Source organism: Octopus bimaculoides, chromosome 11 (assembly GCF_046866305.1).
Source record: "Octopus bimaculoides isolate indiv1 chromosome 11, ASM4686630v1, whole genome shotgun sequence".
In the NCBI taxonomy this organism is placed as follows: Eukaryota; Metazoa; Mollusca; class Cephalopoda; order Octopoda; family Octopodidae; genus Octopus; species Octopus bimaculoides.
Genome location: NC_142938.1, coordinates 21,679,555 through 21,702,054, shown reverse-complemented (window position 1 = coordinate 21,702,054; position 22,500 = coordinate 21,679,555). Strand labels below are relative to the sequence as shown.

Sequence of the window (22,500 nt, the reverse complement as noted above, 5' to 3'; positions counted from 1 at the left end):
CAAGCAAAACAATGCACTGGAGCCTATAGTATTTAAAGAGGGCATAGAGCTATTGACTGGGACCTATAGTATTTAGTTACTGACATCAAGTCACACTATATGTAGATTAGTAATGAGCCCCTAGACTTGTGAGCCCACCAGACAACTTCCCAGTATGTTATGCCTTAAGATGGTACTATTTGTAGGTAGATGTTTGGAATTGAAAGGAAGAATGTATGGATCAACTGTTGTTGTTGGCACTCCATCACTTACAACGTCGAGGGTTCCAGTTGATCCGATCAACGGAACAGCCTGCTTGTGAAATTAACGTGCAAGTGGCTGAGCACTCCATAAACATGTGTACCCGTAACGTAGTTCTCGGGGATATTCAGTGTGACACAGCGTGACAAGGCTGACCCTTTGAATTACAGGCACAACAGAAACAGGAAGTAAGAGTGAGAGAAAGTTGTGGTGAGAGAGTACAGCAGGGTTCGCCACCATCCCCTGCCGGAGCCTTGTGGAGCTTTAGGTGTTTTCGCTCAATAAACACTCACAACGCCCAGTCTGGGAATCGAAACCGCGATCCTATGACTGTGAGTCCGCTGCCCTGACCACTGGGCCATTGCGCCTCCACATGGATCAATTATATATATATATATATATTTATATATAAATGTCTTTTAAGAATTTTTGGTGCTGTGCATAGGAGAGTGATGGATCTGTGTAGTGTTGCTTTGGCTGAGTTTTTGTTAAGCTTTACAATTGTTATTATTCTGCTCAGTTTCAAAATTCTCTCAGGCACTAAGTATTAAGATATATTTATGATTTTATGAGATTCCTGAGACATTCTTTAAAGTATTTTTTAAACAAATTATATTTTGGGGCAGAATGGGGGTGATGTGTGTGTTATGATGGTGATATTTATGGGTCTCACAATAAAAATAGTTACAAGAAAGCTGGACATGCAATGAAATTAAGACAGTTGTATGGAGCAGAATGTGATGTAAAGAGAAAAGTTAATGTAATTAGTTTGGTGAGACAAGTATCTATTGTTAAATATGTAAAATTAGTTTGGTTATAAAACTATGGTGTCACCTCTTTTGTTATCAGCTTTGTTTTTCTACCAAGATGTGTTTGTCCATTGAACTCTCTACTAAATATGGAAAGGAATTTAGGTGGTGGTGTGATGTGGCTGGGATAAGGTTGTGTAGTTGTGGGTATTGCCTGGTTGGACAATTAGAAAAATTTGTAATGACATCTATGTATTTGTTTATTACTTCAAATCAAACATACTGTATTTGGAATAAAATATTCAACAATACATGCTGCAATATAATGTTAAGCTCCTAACTCATACTGTGGGAAATTGCAGACTGTTCAACTGGTATACACTGCATTAAAGTGCAGATTGTCCAACTGATATTCATTGCGTTATAGTGCAGATTACCCAAATGATACAATCTGCATTAGAATGCAGACTATTCAAGTGATGTACAATGCATCGCAGTGTAGTTTATCTAATCTGATATATGCTGCCTTACAGTGCAAAATGTCTAAGTGATACACATTGCATTAAAGTGCAGACTGTCTGACTGGTCCATGTTCTGCTGCAATGCAGAATATTGGTCTCGTTCGTGCATTATAAACTTGCAAACACTTTTTGTCATAATTAAACACAGTGAAACAAGATCGAATTGAGTATTGCACTTTCAGCCTCAAAAATTATGGAAGAAAATTGAAGACATAATGGAAGTTTTTAACATAATGAAACAAAATTAAATTATTATACTTCCAACGACCTCAAAATCAAAGATAATTGAAATCTTTTACAAAAGAAACAATGTAATGAAAATCTATGAATTTATGCATTAAAATAGAAATATAGTCTACCAACATTATTATGGCTCTCCAAATTCTCAGAAACAGTTGCTGGACTTATAAAACCTTTCTTCCACCCCTTTAATTTTCTCTGTTGTTTGTACTCTGTGTAAGTTGGACTTATTAATATAAATATCTATATATTCATACTTTAAAATTCATCATCTGAAAGTCTCCACCTTTTGTTTTGTCTTGTTTTGCATGTATACATATATACTTATTTTGTATTCATACCCAAACTAGTATATTTAATATGTCTAATATATTTAAAATAGAAATACGAGCATTTATAAAATGTGGAATTTCCACAGGGTCCACAGCATCAATTTTGTAGGGATAGACATATTCTTTAGTAAAGTAATAGTTCTGAAGCCTCGGGAGAGAGAGAGAGAGAGAGAGAGAGATGAAACACAAAGATGACACAATGGTACTTGAACTTAAAATAGAAGAGGGGTAGCTTATATGTTGTAGTGTATTTAACTGCACATTTTTCAACAACATTATGAGACATCTGACCTGAGGTCAGTAATCGATAGACCAGTGATGTGTCTTCTGTGGGCAATTTTTAGAATCTTTTTTCCAAATTTAATGCATTTGTAACTCATTGAGCTTTTGATGGCTTTCAGATAGTCTTTTATGTCGTGATTTGTTTAATTTTTGCTTACATAAATATTGCTAGTGATGGCAATGGTGGTGGTAGTGGTGGTGGTTGGTGTTATGTGTAGATATTTGTGCATGTGACATATTATATATTATTATACAGGTGGACAATCAGCAAATATAAATAAAACAAAAGTAAGCAATTACAAAAAAAAAAATGCTGATTCCTACTTTAGTTAAATATATCAGTTGTAATCATTTCTTCAATGATGATGATGATGATGATGAAACAGCATTACTTGACAGGGACTTAACTTCTTGGTGAAAGGCAAAAACATTTTCAGCAGAAGTATAGGGGCACAAGTAAATACTAGAAGGTATTTTGTCTAATGCTCTATTGATTTCACTAAACCACTGATGTGATGATAATGATGATGATAATGATGATGATGATAATAATAATAATAATCCTTTCTACAACTGGCACAAGGCCTGAAATTTTGGGGGAGGGGACTAGTCGATTACATTGACCCCAGTACTCAACTAGTACTTAATTTATCAACCCCAAAAGGATGAAAGGAAAAGTTGACCTTGGCGGAATTTGAACACAGAACACAAAGATGGATGAAATGCTGCTAAGCATTTTGCCAGCTCACTGCCTTGATGATGATGATAATAATAATAATTCTTTCTACTACAGGTACAAGGCCTGAAATTTTAAGTGAAAAGGGGAGTAGTTGATTACATCAACTGCAATATTTGATCGGTACTTTATTTTATCGACCATAAAAGGATAATAGACAAAGTTGACCTCAGTAGAAGTTGAACTCAGAGTGTAGAGAGCTGGAAGATATGTGGCTAAGCATTTTGTCCAACACACTTAGAATTCTGCCCACTCACCAGCTTAAAATAAAAGAAATTGTTTTGACATGCTTCATGGTTTATCAATCACTCACCACAAGACAAAGGCCTAAAATTTGTTGCAGGTGGGGAAGACTTGATTAAATGAACCCCAGCACTTCACTAGTATTTTATTTTATCAACCCCAAATTGATGAAAGACAAAGTTGATCTTAGTGGAATTTAAACTCAGAGCGTTAAGAACCAGAACAAATAATGACTCTCAGGTGATTTTACCATTCCACCAATTTTAATAATATAAGTAAAACGATTAGGTCAATAATTTGGGAAAGGAGATAATCAATTAAATCAACCTCAGTATTTGACTGATACACCATGTTATCAACCCTGGTTATGAACCAGGGTAAAAAAATAAAGGGTTATGTTAATTTAGGCATGATTTGAACTCAGAATGTAAGGAGACATAACTAAATATAGCAAATATTTCAATATACACTTCTTTTTGGTCTTTGGGAATTTTATAAAGAAAAGATGATTTGTCAGCAAAATATTGACATATGTTACATCAGAAGTGATAAGTTTTGATACAGATAACTACATGAGAATATGTGTATAAAGAAATGAGTAAAACAAAGAGATACAGTACCAGAGACACACAGAGAACACAAGCTAACAAAGGGAGCCTCTACATGGTCATTGAACACACTAAAAGCAGCAGCCAATTTTCCTTCTAATTATACATCTTACCATTTAATAAAGAAAAGACATGTTGGATAAATGTAGTCCTAGATAAACTGTCTGAGAAAAAACAGGTTGGCTATTGTTGAAATGTTCTTGATTGCAGGTTTCTTCAATTAAGCTTGACCTAGGGTTAAACAACATCAACAACTTATATCATGGCATGTCATATGAAAAGTATGTTTATGTTCGTGTGAACATGCATGTATTTGTGTGCATATGTATGTACGTATGTATGTATATGTACATGCTTGTTTATGTGTGCGTGCATATTAAATGGATAGTTGCATTGCCTGTCAAACAGAAACATATATGGAATATATAATACACTCATATAACACACACACACACACAGAGTCACTCATTTATTTGTTCACAAGCATATGCACACACATGCACACCTACAATTGATAGCAAGACAAATACATATATACCTTCATGCATGATATACATTCACACACAAAAAATTCAACCATGCAGTCACAAGCCTACAACACACACTCTGTCTCTCTCTCGCTAAAAATCGTTTCCATAGCCAACAGACAGACAAAAATATATTTGATATACACACATACACACAATCAATAGTTAAATAAACATGTGTACACACACACACACACACACGTACACACGATACTGTATATTTGCGTTCACTCATTGAAAATCAAGCAAATATCTAACAATCTCTCATTATTAGACATGTCACACAAACACACACGCACCATATACACATAAACACACACACACATCTACCATAACACTCCTATACACCACACATCCCACATAAACACACTATCAAGCAGACACACCATAACACCAATGCATACATATACACATGCACACTATACATTCTACAGAGACCCATGACCAAATATACACACCATACATATATATATATGCCATACATTCCTCTTACTCTCATACATGCTCATTCATCAAACACTTACCCATGCACACACACACAAACACTGTGAAGTGCATCACATTATCACATACACAAGATACTTTACACATACATCATACGACTTCACACACACACAAACACCTCACACATACAGCATACAACTTCACACATGTGCACACACACACACACATCATGTAGCCTTTGCATACTCATACACATGCACAGGCATCATACACAACCCATACACGCTTTTATACACACACATACATATATAACGCCTGCGCCCCCACACACACATACATACATACAAAACCATGTCTCTCCCACTATTCACTCAAATAGTTTTTCTACCCCTTATATTTTGCTGTATGTTCCTTACATTATCTTACCAAGCTTGCAAAAGATTCTTACTATTCCACCAGACATAAATCCCTGGTGGTAATTATTTAGAGGTGGTGGTGCTTCTGGAAACATGGGATTGGAACAGGATAGGGAAAGAAGTACCAATAAAAGAATATGTTGCTGGGTTGAGATTCTGTGAGAAATTTTATCAAGACATGCAAAATTTCTTTCAAGCTTCATTCGTAAATGTGAATTCTTTTACTTGTTTCAGTCATTTGACTGCAGCCATGCTGGAGCACAGCCTTTAGTCAAACAAATCGACCCCCGGACTTATTCTTTGTAAGCCTGGTACTTATCCTATTGGTCTCTTTTGCCAAACTGCTAAGTTATGGGGATGTACCAACAGAAGAAGTACCTCCAGAGTTCTCGATTTTCTATGATCACTTCACTCCAAGTTGGACCATTCCTTTCTTCCTTCACAGGTTGAGGATATAAGGACCCACCATAAAACATTAGGTCTCTCAGAGCCAATATATTGTCAATCAACCTGCTTGAAATAGCAGCCAAATCTCCTTCAAATCATATCTTACTATCACACTAAAAAAAAAAAATAAAGGAAGAACACTGATTAATGTAAACTTTAAAATAAGACCAAATAGTCACAACAGAAACATATTTGATTAAAAACCTGTTCAATCAGAGCCAGCCTAGGGTTAAACAACAATATTTAACCCATTTTAAGTTGAGTCACTATATATAAGCACAAAACACACACTATGCAAAACACACACACATGCTAAATTAGCTTGAACATTAATAGCAACATCAAAACCAAATTTAAATTCTATGTTGGGTTGTTAAACTATTTCCATTCAACTGTGAAGAATCAAAACTGTAATTCAGCAAACTGATTCCGATTTTACTCATCTTCAGTTTCAGCCACCACCCAAGTCTTACATTGACAGACTGGACATCAGCAATGTACAAATATCTCAAAAGTAAATAGACACTCCTCATTATATCGTTCCATTTGTGTGGACACTATTAATACGATGTTCAAATGAGTTAAATCTAAAAACAAAGGCATTAGGCATGTGTAATAAATACTAGATTAAGTATTCAAATGAATCAAATTACATTATTTTGTTTCTAGAAATAAATCTTGTGATGGTGTCTATATATTTTCGACATGTCTCTGTATACTTTACAGATTTTATTTCTATAATGTTCCCCTTAGAGTCAAACACTGTATGATGGGGATCAAAATGGAAATATATGCATATGTATTTTGTTCTTATAGAGTTTCCCATAAAGCCAAACACTGTATGATGATGGGCTGGGGTGGGGGAGAGCAGATGTGTTCTTGAAGACTAAGTGAAACCAGGTTTATCTGAAAAGCAAACAACTTAAAGTCCGAACATGATCATTCTAAAGTTTGTGAGGATGCATGGCCTAGTGGTTAGGGAGTTGTACTCATCAGTGTAAGTTTGTGGGCTCAATTCCCAGATCAGATGGTGGGTCATGTTATGTGATGAACTGGCACCCCATGCAGAACGGAGGAGTATTGAACCCCCTTGAATGAAAATTTGGAAAAACTGTAACTTAACCCATTACCTCCCATAATTCTATTAACTGGAATTTTTTTTATGAAACTTTGATTTCTAGCATAAAACAGCCTTAGAAACACGCTGGAATGATCAAAATAACATTTCAAAATAACATTTTAAATAGAAATAAGTGAGATATTGGGTGAAAAATTAGCAAACCTCATTTGAATATCAGAGAAATATACCTAGTAGATATAGCAAAAAGGTTAGATATGTGTAAATATTGACAGATAATTACGAAATTTGTAATTTTTAAGCGAGCTCATATGAGATCACTGGTAGGTAATGGGTTAATGAGCCAGTAAAATAGTGATGTACCCTATTCAAAAAGTTTCATTCTTTTAGCAGATTTAACTCACTCAACAACTGAGCATCTTCTTCTCTATTGCTTTCCCCAAATAATTGGTGCACTTCTGAAAAAGAAATTTTCAGTTGAAATGGTATACCACTGGACTAAGTTCCTGCTTTCATCATTTCTTTGAGGCCTGTTTTTCCATGCTAGTGGGGTCCTGCAGTCAGTCGTCTCCTCTCCCTTTCTTTATTCCACAAGTTTTGAAAGTATAAAGCAACCAATCATAATATCAACTCAGAATGTCAATATTGGTGCCATTTCACTCAAGCAGTGACAACATGGAATATAAACATGCACACGTATATAATTCTATTATTCACATACTGGCTTAATCAATACACTGCCTTTAGCCAATTTTCATCTAAGCAGCTATCACATCCCTGCTCTTAAAATTGGAGTTTAGGTACAAATTCAACCTGACTACTAATTGTATGTACATATTATCTTATTACTCACAATTAGTATATATAGCCACACACACATATACACAATAACTGGCACTCGATTGGTTGGTTACGACAAGCGTTCCAGTTGATCCGATCAACAGAACAGCGTGCTCATGAAATTTATGTGCAAGTGGCTGAGTGCTCCACAGATACATGTACACTAAACACAGTTCTCAGCGAGATTCAGTATGACACAGAATGTGACAAAGCTGGCACTTTGAATTACAGGTAGAAACTCATTTTTGCCAGCTGAGTGGACAGGGGCAACTGAAATAAAGTGTCTTGCTCAAGAACACAATGCATTGCTGGGTATCAAACTCATAACCTTACAATCATAAGCTGACTACCACTAACCACTGGGCCACATGCCTTCACAATACATGTGTGCGCACACATACACACACATGATGGGCTCCCTGCAGTTTCTCTCTACCAAATCCCCTCAGATGGCATTGGTCAGCCCATAGCAATTATAGAAAACACTCAAACAAGGTACAGCCATGCACAAGCTTCTATATAAAGCCATGCCCATTTAAAATTATTTAATTTCGACCCTCTACTGTTCTAATCACTTTTATTCTCTTTGTCTTTCATCTATCTGGGCTTTGTAAAATAAGTACCAACAGTGAGTGATTCCATCGACTGTACTGTTAACTACAAGTTTGTGGCACGGTGCCAATTTCAGAAATCATTATTATAACAGACAGGAAAATAAAAGTTGTCTCTTTCGATTATCTTTCATTTATCTTCACATATTATAGAGACTTAATAGAGATATGAGCAAAAGCCTATTTACAGCTTCAACTTCTCTCAAATTGAATTTTAATAATGATTTCATACATTGAAATAAAGCCAGCAATTTGTATTGAAAGAAATATTTGGGGTGGAAGGCTTTATTCAGCTGTCTGGTTTAACATCAACAACTGGTCCCGGGGTTTCTGCAGTAGAGTTCACAAATTGTAGAAATATGGACAATGACTTTGGTTTGAAGTTTCTCCCCACTCTTTGAGGCTCTGTAATAAGTCATGGGGGTTGCCCTACTTCTTGTGACTAAGCTGGTGCCCACCACCAGCATCAGAAACATACATTCATAATCATGTATGAGTGCTTTTGTGTTTGTCCTCACTCCTTAATAACTGGTGCTGTATTGGTTATGCTCCTTTAACTTAGCAGTACAGCAAAAGAGACCGATAAACCAGCACCAGGCTTTAAAAAACAAGTACTGGGATCGATTTGTTCAACTAAACTTTCGAGGTAGTGCCCCAGAATGGCTGCAGTTTAATGAGTGAAACAAGTAGAAGATAGATATATTAATTGAGGTTAAGAAGTTTGCTTCCCAAGCAAAAGAGTATCAGGGTCAGTCTGACGACACGACAACTTAAATATCTTGTACTATAGCCCTGTGTTAACTAAAGCTTCATGAGCAAATTTGGTTGACGAAAACTGAAAAAAACATGTTGCATGCTTGTGTGTGTATTTATACACATGCATGTATGTATGTAAGTATGCATGCATTTGTGTGAACGTTTGCATCACCTTTTCTTAACACCATGTTAAGCATCTAAATTAATTTCACTGTCCTACAAGCAGTGTCATTTGTTTCTAATAATCTGCAAAAACATGTCTGTTCATAGGGAAATATTAACTTGCTTGGAAACTGGTTAGGGTTGGTGAGAGAGAGGGCATCCAGCTGTAGAAAATCTGCAATAAATTCTATCTGACCAATGCAAGCATGAAAAAGTAGACATTAAAATGATGAAATTCCTGAAGGGTTAACTCAAACTTTTGTCATTGTAATACTCAATATAATATATACCAGTAATATAACGTTGGTTCAATCCAATATTCCTTAGCCTTGTGCCTTAATCAGTGAAGGAGCCTATAGGTGGTCACACAACTTGCTACACATAGCAACCAAATTACCTTCAGACTATACCTTACCATCTATAGCTCATGATGCAATCTCAGAAATCAAAAAGCTAATATGGGATGGTGATAGAGCTTTTTGATTATAGTTCTGCTTGACCAAAGCTGACCTAATTTAAACAACAACAGTTAATATGGGATTTATACAAAACTGCTGCAATGTTTTATGGGTGCTTTAGTCATTTGAAACACCACAGAATGTTACAGGTATTTATAGAACTGCAGTGTGGGCAGCAGTGGAATTTGAACTCAGAACAGAGAATGGAAAGGAACAAGTAATTTAGTCTAACATTCACTCTACTGACTCCAATATCTTCATGACTTTGTCGAACCCCTATCTTTAGCCTCTCTTGGCTAGGCAAAAGAACTTATGTTTCTAGTAGGAGAGATACAGAATGTTGCTGCAGGAATTCTTTCCTCATTGATATTAACACCAGAAGTGAAGTGAACCGGTTTTAACTTGAAGTTGTAAACAATGATTTCTGTAGTGACTATTCCATCTTATTTGCAGATGTAGTGCATCTAGGATCATGCTACCTTGTGTGTCCTTCCTTTCTTAAAATAGCAATGTGATCTGTAAATTTTGATTGTCATTTCCAGCACGTTTAGCTGCCTCGAGGATTACGTCTGTCCCTGCTGTTCGCTCATCGAGAGGACAGAGTAATAGTAAAAGGGTATAGTAGTAGAGAACGAAATAATTAGAGAGAAAGAGAGAGAGAGAGAGAGAGAGAGAAAGAAAGAAAGAGAGAGATAGAGAAAGAGAGAGAGAGAAAGAGAGAGGGGGAAGAGTGAAGTAGCCATAGAGTTGTAAGGGGATGGTAGTAAGAGGGAGGGAGAAGTAGCAAAGGTAAGTTGTAGGAGGGAGGTGGGTATATACATATTTATGTGTATATATATACACACACACCTTCCTCCAACAACTTATATGTTAGAGAAAGAGAGGGAGAAAGAAAGAACGAAAATAGTTGCGGTGAAAATAGTTAGAAAAGGTGGAGGGAGAATATAAACAAAAACTGTAGGATGAATGAAATATAAACAGTGTGTGTGCAGGAGTAGCAAAATAACTAATTGAATACTGTTGCTCGGTAATCAATGAACATGATCATTTGTCAACACTCACTTGCCAACAATCGATCACAGGATCAGAGAGAGGAAGGAGAAAATAATGGAAAGATAGAGAGAGTGAGGGGGATGGATATAGGAGAGACACGGACAAGAGTAGTTTCAAACTACAGTAGCAGTGTGTATATATATGCTCTGCCAACGTCAATGTATGGACGCGTGTGTTTGTGTAATTTGTTTTGTTTGCGTGCAGTGCACACGGAAGACGCACGACGAGGGAGCGAGAAAGGGCAATTAAGTGTCTTCTGTGCGTGCGACACACGCAAATAAATACGCAACAGCACGCAGAGATTGGACTGAAATCTGCTGCTGTTATTTTGAAACTAGTCTTTTCGAAATTGCCTCTTTGTCTCTTTGATTTTTTCCTCTCTCTCTCTCTCTGTCTCTTTTTCACACACATACACACGTTCGCGTGCGCGCACATACACATGTTGTTATGTGTACTTGTTTACGAAGAATAAACAAGATAACCTCGAACAAGTGAATGCCAAACTCCCGACAAATAAATATATATATATATATATATATATATATATATATATATATATATATATATATATATATATATATATGTATATAAAGTGTATGTGTGTGTGTTGAAAGAGAAAGAGAGAGAGAAGGATGAAGCAAGATTTGCGGGGCTGCGAAGTGAAGTGGTTGTATGAATGATGCATGGTGGGGAAGGAGCAATATCTGGGAGTAATAATTCAGCTCGAAATAAACCATTTTTATAGCACTTTGCTATAGAAATTGTATGCATGAATAAATCTACAACAGCAGAGAGAGAGAACAGCGAAAAGAGAGGAGGTGGGGCGACGCAACACTTAACTATAAACTGCATAACCATCGATAGACGCGCGCGCACAGCCGACCACTCTTGGTAGAGTTGCGTATGAAAATTATAATAGCAATAATAAAACTATTATGTTACAGATAGCTTTTGTATTTAACCTTCCAATAGCCTATAAAAAGAAGTATCAATAATGAACGATTATCGATTCCATTGACATATGTCCTCATTTTTGCCGTGTTTTCTATAAACAAGAATTACATCTTTATATGTTATCACTTCAGTAACACCCTATTCTGTATTTTTTCACTTTGTTTTCAAGCTGTTGAGTTTTCAGCTGCTTCCATTTTTTCGGTGATGAGGTGTGATGTGCAAGAAAGAAAGAAAAAAAACTTAATCTATATGTAAAAAAAACCCACCAAGTTCTTTCTCTCTCACACACACACAGACACCGATATCACAAAATAACAAAGCTAACAAGTGTCACATTTTCTACTATTGTTAAGATTTGCCAGCAAAATATGTTTGGACACCCAGATCAACTCTATGGGCAAAAGCGTTCCATATTCGACTATCCAGTCTTTTTCTCAGACAATATTTCTCGGATATTATCCAATATGTCGTTTTTTTATGGTTATTTAAGAGAGATTCGACTGCTGTTTCTAGCATATCGAACGGCACGTAGATGCTCCCTCGCTATATTGTTTTTGATCTTCTTGCGGCATATTTTCTTCTACATTTTATCTTATATACACAAAACTGTATACTCTATCGATATTGTATGAATAAAATTGAATTATAGCATCGATTTCTATTAAGATCTTTTATGCTCGATAGTTTTGTTCATTTTAATTGCCCCAGTGGAATAATAATAATGTTATCGTTATTTTATTCATGCCTTGTAAGTTAACCAAGCTTTTCCTCCTGTAATACGCATCAGTTATGTAGTATAACAACTGCGAGATTAAGTACCAGAACAGCAACAAGATTCAATATTAACCGAAGCGGGGTTTGGGGGATTCTATCAAATATTGATTTTGCTTTTTCTTTCTTACTATGCACAAGGCTTCGGGTTTTATCTCAGACGATATATGGAATTATGTGATATCCATATACGCCTTTTTCATGGCAGCTAGTGATTTAAGAGTGAAGATAGGGTTGAAACGTTTATTCATTTAGAAAGAGTTGACAACGAAAGTGAAGGAAAAATTAAAAGTTGCTAACAGTGTTCTCTCTCTCTCTCTCTCATTCACACACACACTAGCTATCTATCTGTTTTCACATTAGCTATGTAAGCACCACTGGGAATCGAAAGTGGACTGTTAAACTGAACTTTTCGTTTTCTAATTATTTTTATATCGTCAAATAATAATAAGGTCAAAGCCAGAAATTTGAGGAGAAGGAAACGTTCTTAAATATCGACTCTAGTACTTGACCGGTACTTTACTTTATCGGCGTAAAGCTGTGCTCAGCATTATTTGAATACAGTACGTAAAGAGCTGTAACATATACCGCAAAGCAATTTTGTCGACGCTCTCATGATTCTGCCGATAAGAGGAAAATAAAATTCTTTTGATTAAGTGTTGTAGCCACAGATTCCTGGGAGATATAAAAGATTGCGTCGTGACGTTGATGCCTAGCTTGGCTACGTAAGTTAGTCAAAAATCGAAACCGAAGTCAGGTTGTGAATTTGCTTCAGGCGGCTTTATCTCTACAGTTCCACACCTGCCGAGGTCATCTTTGTCTTTCATCCCTCCGGGTCGATAAAACAAATTGCCAATCAAGTAGTGGGGGTCAATGGTATCGACGAATCTCTTCCCCTCAAAATTGCCGGCTTGTGCCAATAATTAGAAACCATTATCAATTGTTATATTAGTACACATCGCAAATTTTGGAGGATAACACAGAGAGCTGAAGGGCAAAATTTATTTTTTGTAATGCATTAAGTCCGACGCACTACTGTTCTGCCGTCGAACCACCATCTTCTAGGATAGTAATAGTAACAGCTTTTCTAATAAAACACAAACATGATAGTAAAAGTACAGAGATATAGGGTATATACTCTCCTGCTTATACCTGAATGAACGGAGCCGCACCTGGGTAGTAGAATAGACATATGCAACGTGTATTTCATTTTTATCTATAATCCTATTCAGGAGTAAGAGGGGGCACAAAAAGACGTAAAATACCGTTTCAGTTAACCCTCTCCTTTGTATTCACCCATGATCTTAAGAGTGTTTTGGAATAATAATAATAATAACTTTTGGCATAAGGCCAGCAATTTTGAAGTGAGTCGATAAAGCATCGGCCTTGGAGCTCTAACTTGTACTTATTTTATCGACCCCGAAAGGATCTGTGGCTGGATTTGAACTCATAACGAAAAGAATAGAAAAGAAAAAAGACAAGAAACGACCGCTAAGTATTTTGTCTGATGCATCAAGGATTCTGCTAGTTTGCCGCTTAAATAATAATAAATAATATTTCATTTATTGGCCACTAGGGCGATCCTTTCTGCAATAGGCAAAAGGGGCCTGAAATTTGATGGGGGGGGGGGGGGGGGGGGGCTAGTCGATTAAATTACCTCCGTGCTCAACTGGTGCTTATTACGTTAGCCGCGGCCGAATTTGAACTCAGAACGTAAAGTGTCGGGAGGAATACCACAAAGCATTTATTCCGACTTGGAAAAAGAATACTAATTTCATTGGAAAAAAAAAAAATACCTAATTTACTATACACAGAATGAGGAATTAATATGTTTATGCCTTTCCCGAAAAAAAAAATTACTGCGGTAAACGAAATGAAATGTTTTGAAACGAGAATCGAAAAAATATAATAAAGTGATTAATGTTAAAATACCAAGTCCTGGGTTGATAAAAGAAATTATGTGTGTTCTAAATTAGATTTTTTTTAAATGAAAAAATAACAATCGATGAGGTTTTTCTCTTTCATATTTAAAGATAACGATAGAAAATGTGTTACAACTATCATTCATATTGCGATTGGTGTTGTTGTTGTTGGTAGAGGTGACAGTGCGGCAGCGCTCCTCAATTCTAGACATAAAACGAAGGATCGGAAAGAAGCACCTGGTATATTATTTATTTATTTATTTATTTATTTTCACACAAAGTTCATCAATTAACGAAATGATGCAGAGCAGAATTCTGTGTAGAAAGCGGGACGACGGTCAGGTATAAAATATGCAGAATGAAAGAAACAAGTGTTTATTTGCTGCTTACCCTGTAGGAGAATGTCAGCTATGTGTCCGTGGCTCAGGTTTAAGTCTGCTACAACGAGCCTACATCAGCTCCCCGTTCGCCTTAGCAGAAGTCACATTGCTTCAATCTATTTACTAACAAGTGAGGAAAGCGACCGAATCAAGGGGCATAACTCACACTAATAAAAACTGCCGCAACAGGCAACAGAATTAGAGATACTAAGAGATTCCTATCTATCTCTTTACTCTTTTACCTGTTTCAGTCATTTGACTGTGGCCATGCTGGAGCACCGCCTTTAGTCGAGCAAATCGACCCTAGGACTTATTCTGTGTAAGCCTAGTACTTATTCTATCGGTCTCTTTTGCCGAACCGCTAGGTTACGGGGACGTAAACACATCAGCATCGGTTGTCAAGTGATGTTGGGGGGACAAACACATATACATATATACGACGGGCTTCTTTCAGTTTCCGTCTACCAAATCCACTCACAAGGCTTTGATCGGCCCGAGGCTATAGTAGAAGACACTTGCCCAAGGTGCCACGCAGTGGGACTGAACCCAGAACCCTGTGGTTAGTAAACAAGCTACTTACCACACAGCCACTCTATCTATCTATACAAAAGTAAGGTAATCTTCAAGTTTAGGGGGATAAAAAAATAAATAAAAATATTCAAGGGAAATAACTGAACGACTTACCAGTATTATCCGTTTTCTTCTAGCTGTTTATAAATAAATCACACCCTAACCCTAATCCTAACGTCAATCAAATCACGTGTGTGATTTATTTATAAACAGAGATGTACGGAGAATACTGGTAAGACGTTCAGTTACTTCCCTTGAATATTTCAATTTATTTTTTTTATCCCCCTAAACTTGAAGATTACCCAAAAGTAATATAGCACGATTAAGATAATTGTAAATGACAAAGATATGAAGTAAAATTAATTTCCGTCGATGTCGACGATGAGTATTTACTTCTTCGATCAACTGAGAACTACCGGCTTATTACATTAGCGTGATAAACGAGTTGTGGGTAACCTGTGGCTCGCAGGACTTTCTGAATAGTATACCTAAGGAAAAATTATCTCGAAGTGTTTTTTGTAGTGCGGCCTACATGACTATGAGTTAATATCTCATGCGTTCCGCTTCTCGAAAAAGGTTGCCCATGCTTGGTATAAATGGCTAAATATACGACAGATACATGTATCAACGTAATTTTTAATGGGGAGCAACAAAACTGGACACCCATCCAACGAGGTCCTATCAATATTGTTTCCGTTATAATTGCCCAACACGCCACTCAATGAAATCAAACCTTGGACCTTGTAATTATGGAACAAATTGCTTAACCATTTGACCATGCTGCGCTCATGGAAATAAGTATGCAAAATATAAAGGATTTATAATTCGTATATCAACTATATGATAACAACTCGTAAAAATGAAAAAAATTAAATGCCAAATTAGAATTCATGTCGTATATAAATATTGATTTATAGCAAAAACATGAGACAAAAAAAATGACGAAAATGTATAGTCGTTTAAATGAATGCCGGTTTTTGATTATTACTTTAATATTGAAGTAGTAGCCCTCATTCTTAACGTTGTAGGACAAGAGATTGTTATTAATTATGGTTAAACATGTATTGTAAAACAGACGAGTTATAAAACATTTATGTGTCCGTTTATAACGTTGTGTTCACAATAAAAAATAATAATAAACGCCGTTGAGGCAAAGCAAAAAGAAAAATATTGCAAAAGCTGATCAAAACGGAATACATGAATATAAGTATTGATTTCTAAAGCACAAAAAGAAAACCTACAATACTTTACTGTTACTTTAATGTTAACGTGGTAACTAACATTTCATGTCATGAGCCAAGTGGGAGGTGACATTCTAATTGAATGAGAGGAGGGGAAAAAAGTAAGGGAGACAACCCTAGAATTTAAATTATTTTATCTTTTACTTGTCTCAGTAGATTGCGGCCATGCTGGGGCACCACCTTCAAGTATTTTTTTTTTTAGCCGAACGAATCGATCCCCGGTACTTATTTTTTAATTCTGGTATTTATTCTATCAGTTTCTTTTATTGACCTACAAAGCTACGAGGACGTAAACACACCAAAACCAGTTGTCAAGCGGTGGTGGGGACAAATGCAGATATACACACGCACATGTATATATACGACGGGCTTCTTTCAGTTTCCGTCTACCAAATCCACTCGCAAGGCTTTGGGCAGGCAGGCAAGGCAGTTTTCCTTGGTCTGGTGGCTATGAAGAAAGAGTTTGTCTGGTGGACGAGGCTGAAAAAAGTGAGGATAGAAACATTCCATTTTGATAAAGACCTCATCGACTTTTTCAAGTTTCACTTGAAAAGGAAAGTGAGGGTGAAGAGGGAAGTGCTGTCCTCGAGTGAACTTATGAAAAGGTGGGTGGAAGTTGTGAAAATGGGAAGAGTGAATGGTACCACTCACAGTGCAGACTTGTGAATCAGAAGAAAGGAGTTAGAGAGGGCACTCATCTTTGGTATTGGATGGTGGGGTTCCTCAATTATCCCAAAAGATCCTCTTGTATCAGGGGGACCTGATATCAATGTCACTTTTTTTCCCCCCTTTTCTTCTAGTGTTATATACTATGTATTCTTTCCTCCTTCTAATGCATATTATGTATACTATTTGTTTATCATTCCATCATATGTAAACCCTCACGCTTTGTATCTGTTTTTGTATTGTCCCTTCATCCTTTGCCCTGGTGGCAAATAAAAGAAATCATTATTATACTCTTTTACTCTTTTTTACTTGTTTCAGTCATTTTGACTGTGGCCATGCTGGAGCACCACCTTTAGTCGAGCAAATCAACTCCAGGACTTATTCTTTGTAAGCCTAGTACTTATTCTATTGGTGTCTTAAACTGAACCTCTAAGTTACGGGGACGTAAACACACCACCATTGGTTGTCAAGCGATGTTGGTGGGACAAACACAGAATGCAAACATATGTATATACATACACATATATATACATATATGAGACGTGTTTCTTTCAGTTTCTGTCTACCAAATCCACTCACAAGGCTTTAGTCAGCCCGAGACTATAGTAGAAGACACTTGCCCAAAATGCCATGCAGTGGGAATGAACCCGGAACCATGTGGTTGGTAACCAAGCTACTTTCCACACAGCCACTCCTGCGTCTCATCATTATTATTATTATTATCATCATTATTATTATTATCATGACCTTATAATAATTCTGCTTGTCATTCTGTTATTTAGCCTGTTGGTAAAGCTTTCACATAATTAAAGAAAAAGAAAGAGAATGAAAAGGGGAGAGAGAAGTGTCCATGATGTGAGGTAGAGGGAATGTAATTGTAACACTTTCATATGATTAGTTGAAGAGAAAGAGAGAAGAAAGAAAAAGGAGAGAGGATAAGAGGATAAGGTGAAGAGTGAGACTGAAAGATGGAGAAAGAAAAAGAGGGAGAGAGAAGCACCCATGATGTGAGGTAGGAGGAATGTAATATTTATTACATGGTTAAAAATGTTAGCTGAAGGTAGTGATGATATAGAGGAGGAGAGTTAAAAATAGAATTTTAGTAGAGGGGTGATGTTCTGATGGTGAGGCTAAAGAAAAGCAGAGAGAGCGGGAAGAGAGAGGGAGAGGAGGGAGAGAGGGAGAGAGAGAGAGAGAGAGGGAGAGAGAGAGAGAGGGAGAGAGAGGGAGAAAGAGAGAGAGGGGGGAAAGAGAGATGATGATGGTGGTGGTGGTGGTGATTGGATAGTGAAAAGTGTATTTTTTTAATTGAACTAAGTTTTTATATCACCTGTCATTTAATGCATGTGCATAAGTGAAATTCTGTGAAATATTCATGCTCATTTACATGGCAGATATATGCAATTTCAAATTTCACTAAAGGTTGTATCATATGTGTGGGATATATATATATATATATTTTTTTTTTGTTTACAGGAAAAATAGAAAAATAAGAGTGAATATATATTTTATTAGTGTTGTGTATTAAGTCTATAAAATTGTGCATAAAATATATAAAGAGTATATATAAAGTGCATTAAGTAATCATTGTATTCCAATTTCTTTCACTTTTCAATGAGATGTAGATGAGTGACTATCTTTCCATACAGACACAACACAGGATACGCTTTCAGGTTTTTTGGATGGAGTTTTCAGAAATAACCCAATAGGTTTATCATTAATTGCGTAAAATATTCATGGGTCTCACTAGTTACTATTATTATTATTTTTTCTTCTTTCTTCAAATTTTCTTCTAGTTATTGCCGAGTGTTTTCCGTACACCTAGGGCAGAGAAGCTCATTGTATGCATTCTCAATTTACACACGCAAATTCACAGGCAAAATATGTATTAAAAAAAAAAAAAATTAATAAATAAAAAGAATTCATGAATGCATGTTGTTTTCACAGCGATAATGCTCTTCTCAGTACATGAGTTGTTCCAGTTAACACGATTTTTTGCACTTCCTGTAGGGATGGTAAGCCTGATATCATTTTCAAATAGGTTATTATTATTATTATTATTATTATTATTATTATTATTATTATGCTGACAGAAATTTTAGCACTCCAGACAAAATGCTTAGCAGTATTTCATCTATCTTCACATTCAGAGTTCAAATTCCACAGAGATCAACTTTGCCTTTTATCCTTTTGGGGTTGATAGAATAAGTATCAGCTGAAATAGATAACAATCTCCCTCCCCAAAAATTCCAGGACTTGTGCCTTTGGTAGAAAAGATTATTACTATTAGAAGAAATCATAAAATAAATCATTATTATCTCTAATTACTGTGGAGCCAAGTAAACATATGTTTGCAACTCACTCTGTAAAAATGCATTTTGTGACTTGAAATAGATATTTTAATCAAAAATACTTACTTGCAGAAAATTTGTTACAGATTTTTTTTTTCTATTAGCTTCTTACAGGGGCTGACAAAATGAAAAATAAGGTTGCATTTTATTTTTAGACAAAATTATATTTTTTCTTCTCACATCACCAGAAAAAAAAAAGGCCATAAATGTTTGATGCCACACCCACAAAAAGGCTATAAATTGCCAAAGTGAACGGTTCAAAAGTGTGACATTTTATTCCATGTCAAATGTTGTAATAACGGCAATTACTAGTGTAAAGAGAAAACAATTGTGTTGTATTTGCTGCTTTCAAAAAGTTGTGGAATTTGCAGAAGCTAATGGTAACAGAGCTGCCGAGAGAGAGAGAGAGAGAGAGAGAGAGTTTTTAGTAACAGAGAATTTTATGAGACATCAGAGAAAGCAAAGCAAACCTTTATTAGAAATGCCAAAGACAAAGATGGCATGTCAACGGAAGCTGGCTCTATATCCAGAAATGGAAAAGAAACTGTTAAACGGGGTTACTGACCGGAGGAGTGAGGGTTACATTGAGCAAATAAGATCAAAGACTGCCAAGATGTCTCTTAATCCATTATTTAAAGCTTCTAATGAATGGATCCATTGTTTTTTTGGGGTTTTTTGGGGGTTTTTTTGGTGAGACATGGGCTTAGTCTTTGACAATAAACCAAAATATGCCAGAAACTATGATGTGAGTTAAAATATTCTTTCTAAATTTGGTGCAAGGCCACCAATTTTGAGGTGGAGAGACAAACCAAGTACATCGACCCGGCACTCAACTGGTATTTATTTTACCAACTCTAAAAGGATGAAAAGCAAAGTTGACCTTAGCAGGATGTAACATAGAAAAATAAGATACATTTCATTTCACAGTTTTATTTTGAAGCAAAGCAAAAAACAGTATGATCTTTGACTTGAACATATAGGAAATATAGATGAAACTCCTATGTTTTTTTTTTATAATCACCTTGGATATTGAACAGCTGATATCAAAGGAAGGAAAAACTATTTATGTAAATACAATGGACTTGAAAGAATACATTTTGCTGTAGTATTTTCAAGTACCTGATGGTACAGATGGAACAAATCTAAAATCAGTGATGAGATTTAACCCTTCAGCATTTAAACCAGCCGTATCCAGCCAAAGTATTCTCCTTGTTTTTATCTTTTCAGGGTCAATAAAATAAGTACCAACTGAGTACTGGGGTCAATGTAATTGACTAACCCTTTCCCACGAAATTACTGGCCTTGTGCCAAAATTTGAAACCAATATTATGGGATGCAGAGGCAGCAAGCTGGCAGAGTTATTTACCATGTTGGACAAAATACTTAGCAGCATTTGCTCTGGTTCTGTCAGCTTTGAACTTAAGTTCTGCCAAAGTTGACTCAGCTTTCATCCTTCTGATGTTAATAAAATTTGAGGACTGGGATTTATGCAGTCAACTTGCCTCTCCCCCTCCTCAAAATTTCTGGCTTTGTGCCAAAATTAGAAAGATATATAATGAGATGCAGAGGAAAAGTCGACACAGCAAGGAATGGCAGATCATTTTTGGCACCAATGATTATATAGAATCTGAATTTGATAGCTGGTGCCATGTAAAAATTACTCTGTATGCTCTTTGAAGTGATTGGTGTTGGGAAGGGCATCCAGCTGCAGAAACCATGCCAGAGCAGACAATAGACCTTAGCACAGTTTTCTGGCTTGCCAGCTCCTATCAAATTGTCCAACCCAAGCCAGCATGGAAAATGAACAGTAAATGGTGATGATGGTGGTGTTGTTGATGATTATGATGATGATGAAACCAGTGATGACGGTGGTGATGATGATAATGACGATGACAATGCCGATGACAACAATCACCACCACCACCACCATGGTGACAAGGACGACAATGGTGACAACGAAGACAACAATGATGATGATGATGATTTGCAAAACTTTAAGTAATAATCTTTTATTACTGGTTGATAATTTCATAATTGGGAATAACCTTAAACATACTTTACTGGCTTCTTTTGTTTAATTTCTTTTACAGTCTGCTTTGATATTGCAGTATATTTTTATAACATACATATATATGTAGCAGCTATTTTGTCATTATGTTTCATCATCATCATCATCATCGTTTAACGTCCGCTTTCCATGCTAGCATGGGTTGGACGATTTGACTGAGGACTGGTGAAACCGGATGGCAACACCAGGCTCCAATCTAATTTGGCAGAGTTTCTACAGCTGGATGCCCTTCCTAACGCCAACCACTCAGAGAGTGTAGTGGGTGCTTTTACGTGTCACCCGCACGAAAACGGCCACGCTCGAAATGGTGTCTTTTATGTGCCACCCGCACAAGCCAGTCCAGGGTCATTGGCAACGATCTCACTCGAAAATCCTACGGGAGCCAGTCAGGCGGTACTGGCAACGGCCACGCTCAAAATGGTGCATCTCATGTGCCACCCGCACAAGAACCAGTCCAGGGGCACTGGCAACGATCTTACTTGGCTTGCCGGGTCTTCTCACGCACAGCACATTTCCAAAGGTCTCGGTCAGTAGTCATCGCCTCGGTGAGGCCCAATGTACGAAGGTCTTGCCTCACCACCTCAGCCCAGGTCTTCCTGGGCCTACCTCTTCCACGGGTTCCCTCAACTGTTAGGGTGTGGCACTTTTTCACGCAGCTATCCTCATCCATTCTCACCACATGTCCATACCAGTGCAATCGTCTCTCTTGCACACCACAACTGATGCTTCTAATGTTCAGCTTTTCTCTCAAGATACTTACACTCTGACGGGTATTCACATTGACATTACACATCCAACGGAGCATACTGGCTTCATTCCTTGCGAGCTTACGTA

At 36.7% G+C, this 22,500-nt stretch overlaps 1 protein-coding gene across 2 annotated transcripts in view; it reads right to left on the bottom strand.

Moving 5' to 3' along the window:
- LOC106878229 (uncharacterized) overlaps window positions 1-16,653 on the bottom strand; it is an 83,865-nt gene extending 67,212 nt beyond the window's left edge. Inside the window, exon 1 of one of the 2 annotated variants that reach the window (XM_052971590.2) lies at window positions 16,582-16,653. The gene's annotated coding sequence lies outside the window, so the exon portion shown is untranslated. Of the gene's footprint in view, window positions 1-14,780; window positions 14,967-16,581 lie in introns of those variants that run through there. The other variant, XM_014927386.3, reaches the window with a different exon arrangement.
- Window positions 16,654-22,500: the final 5,847 nt, after the last annotated feature.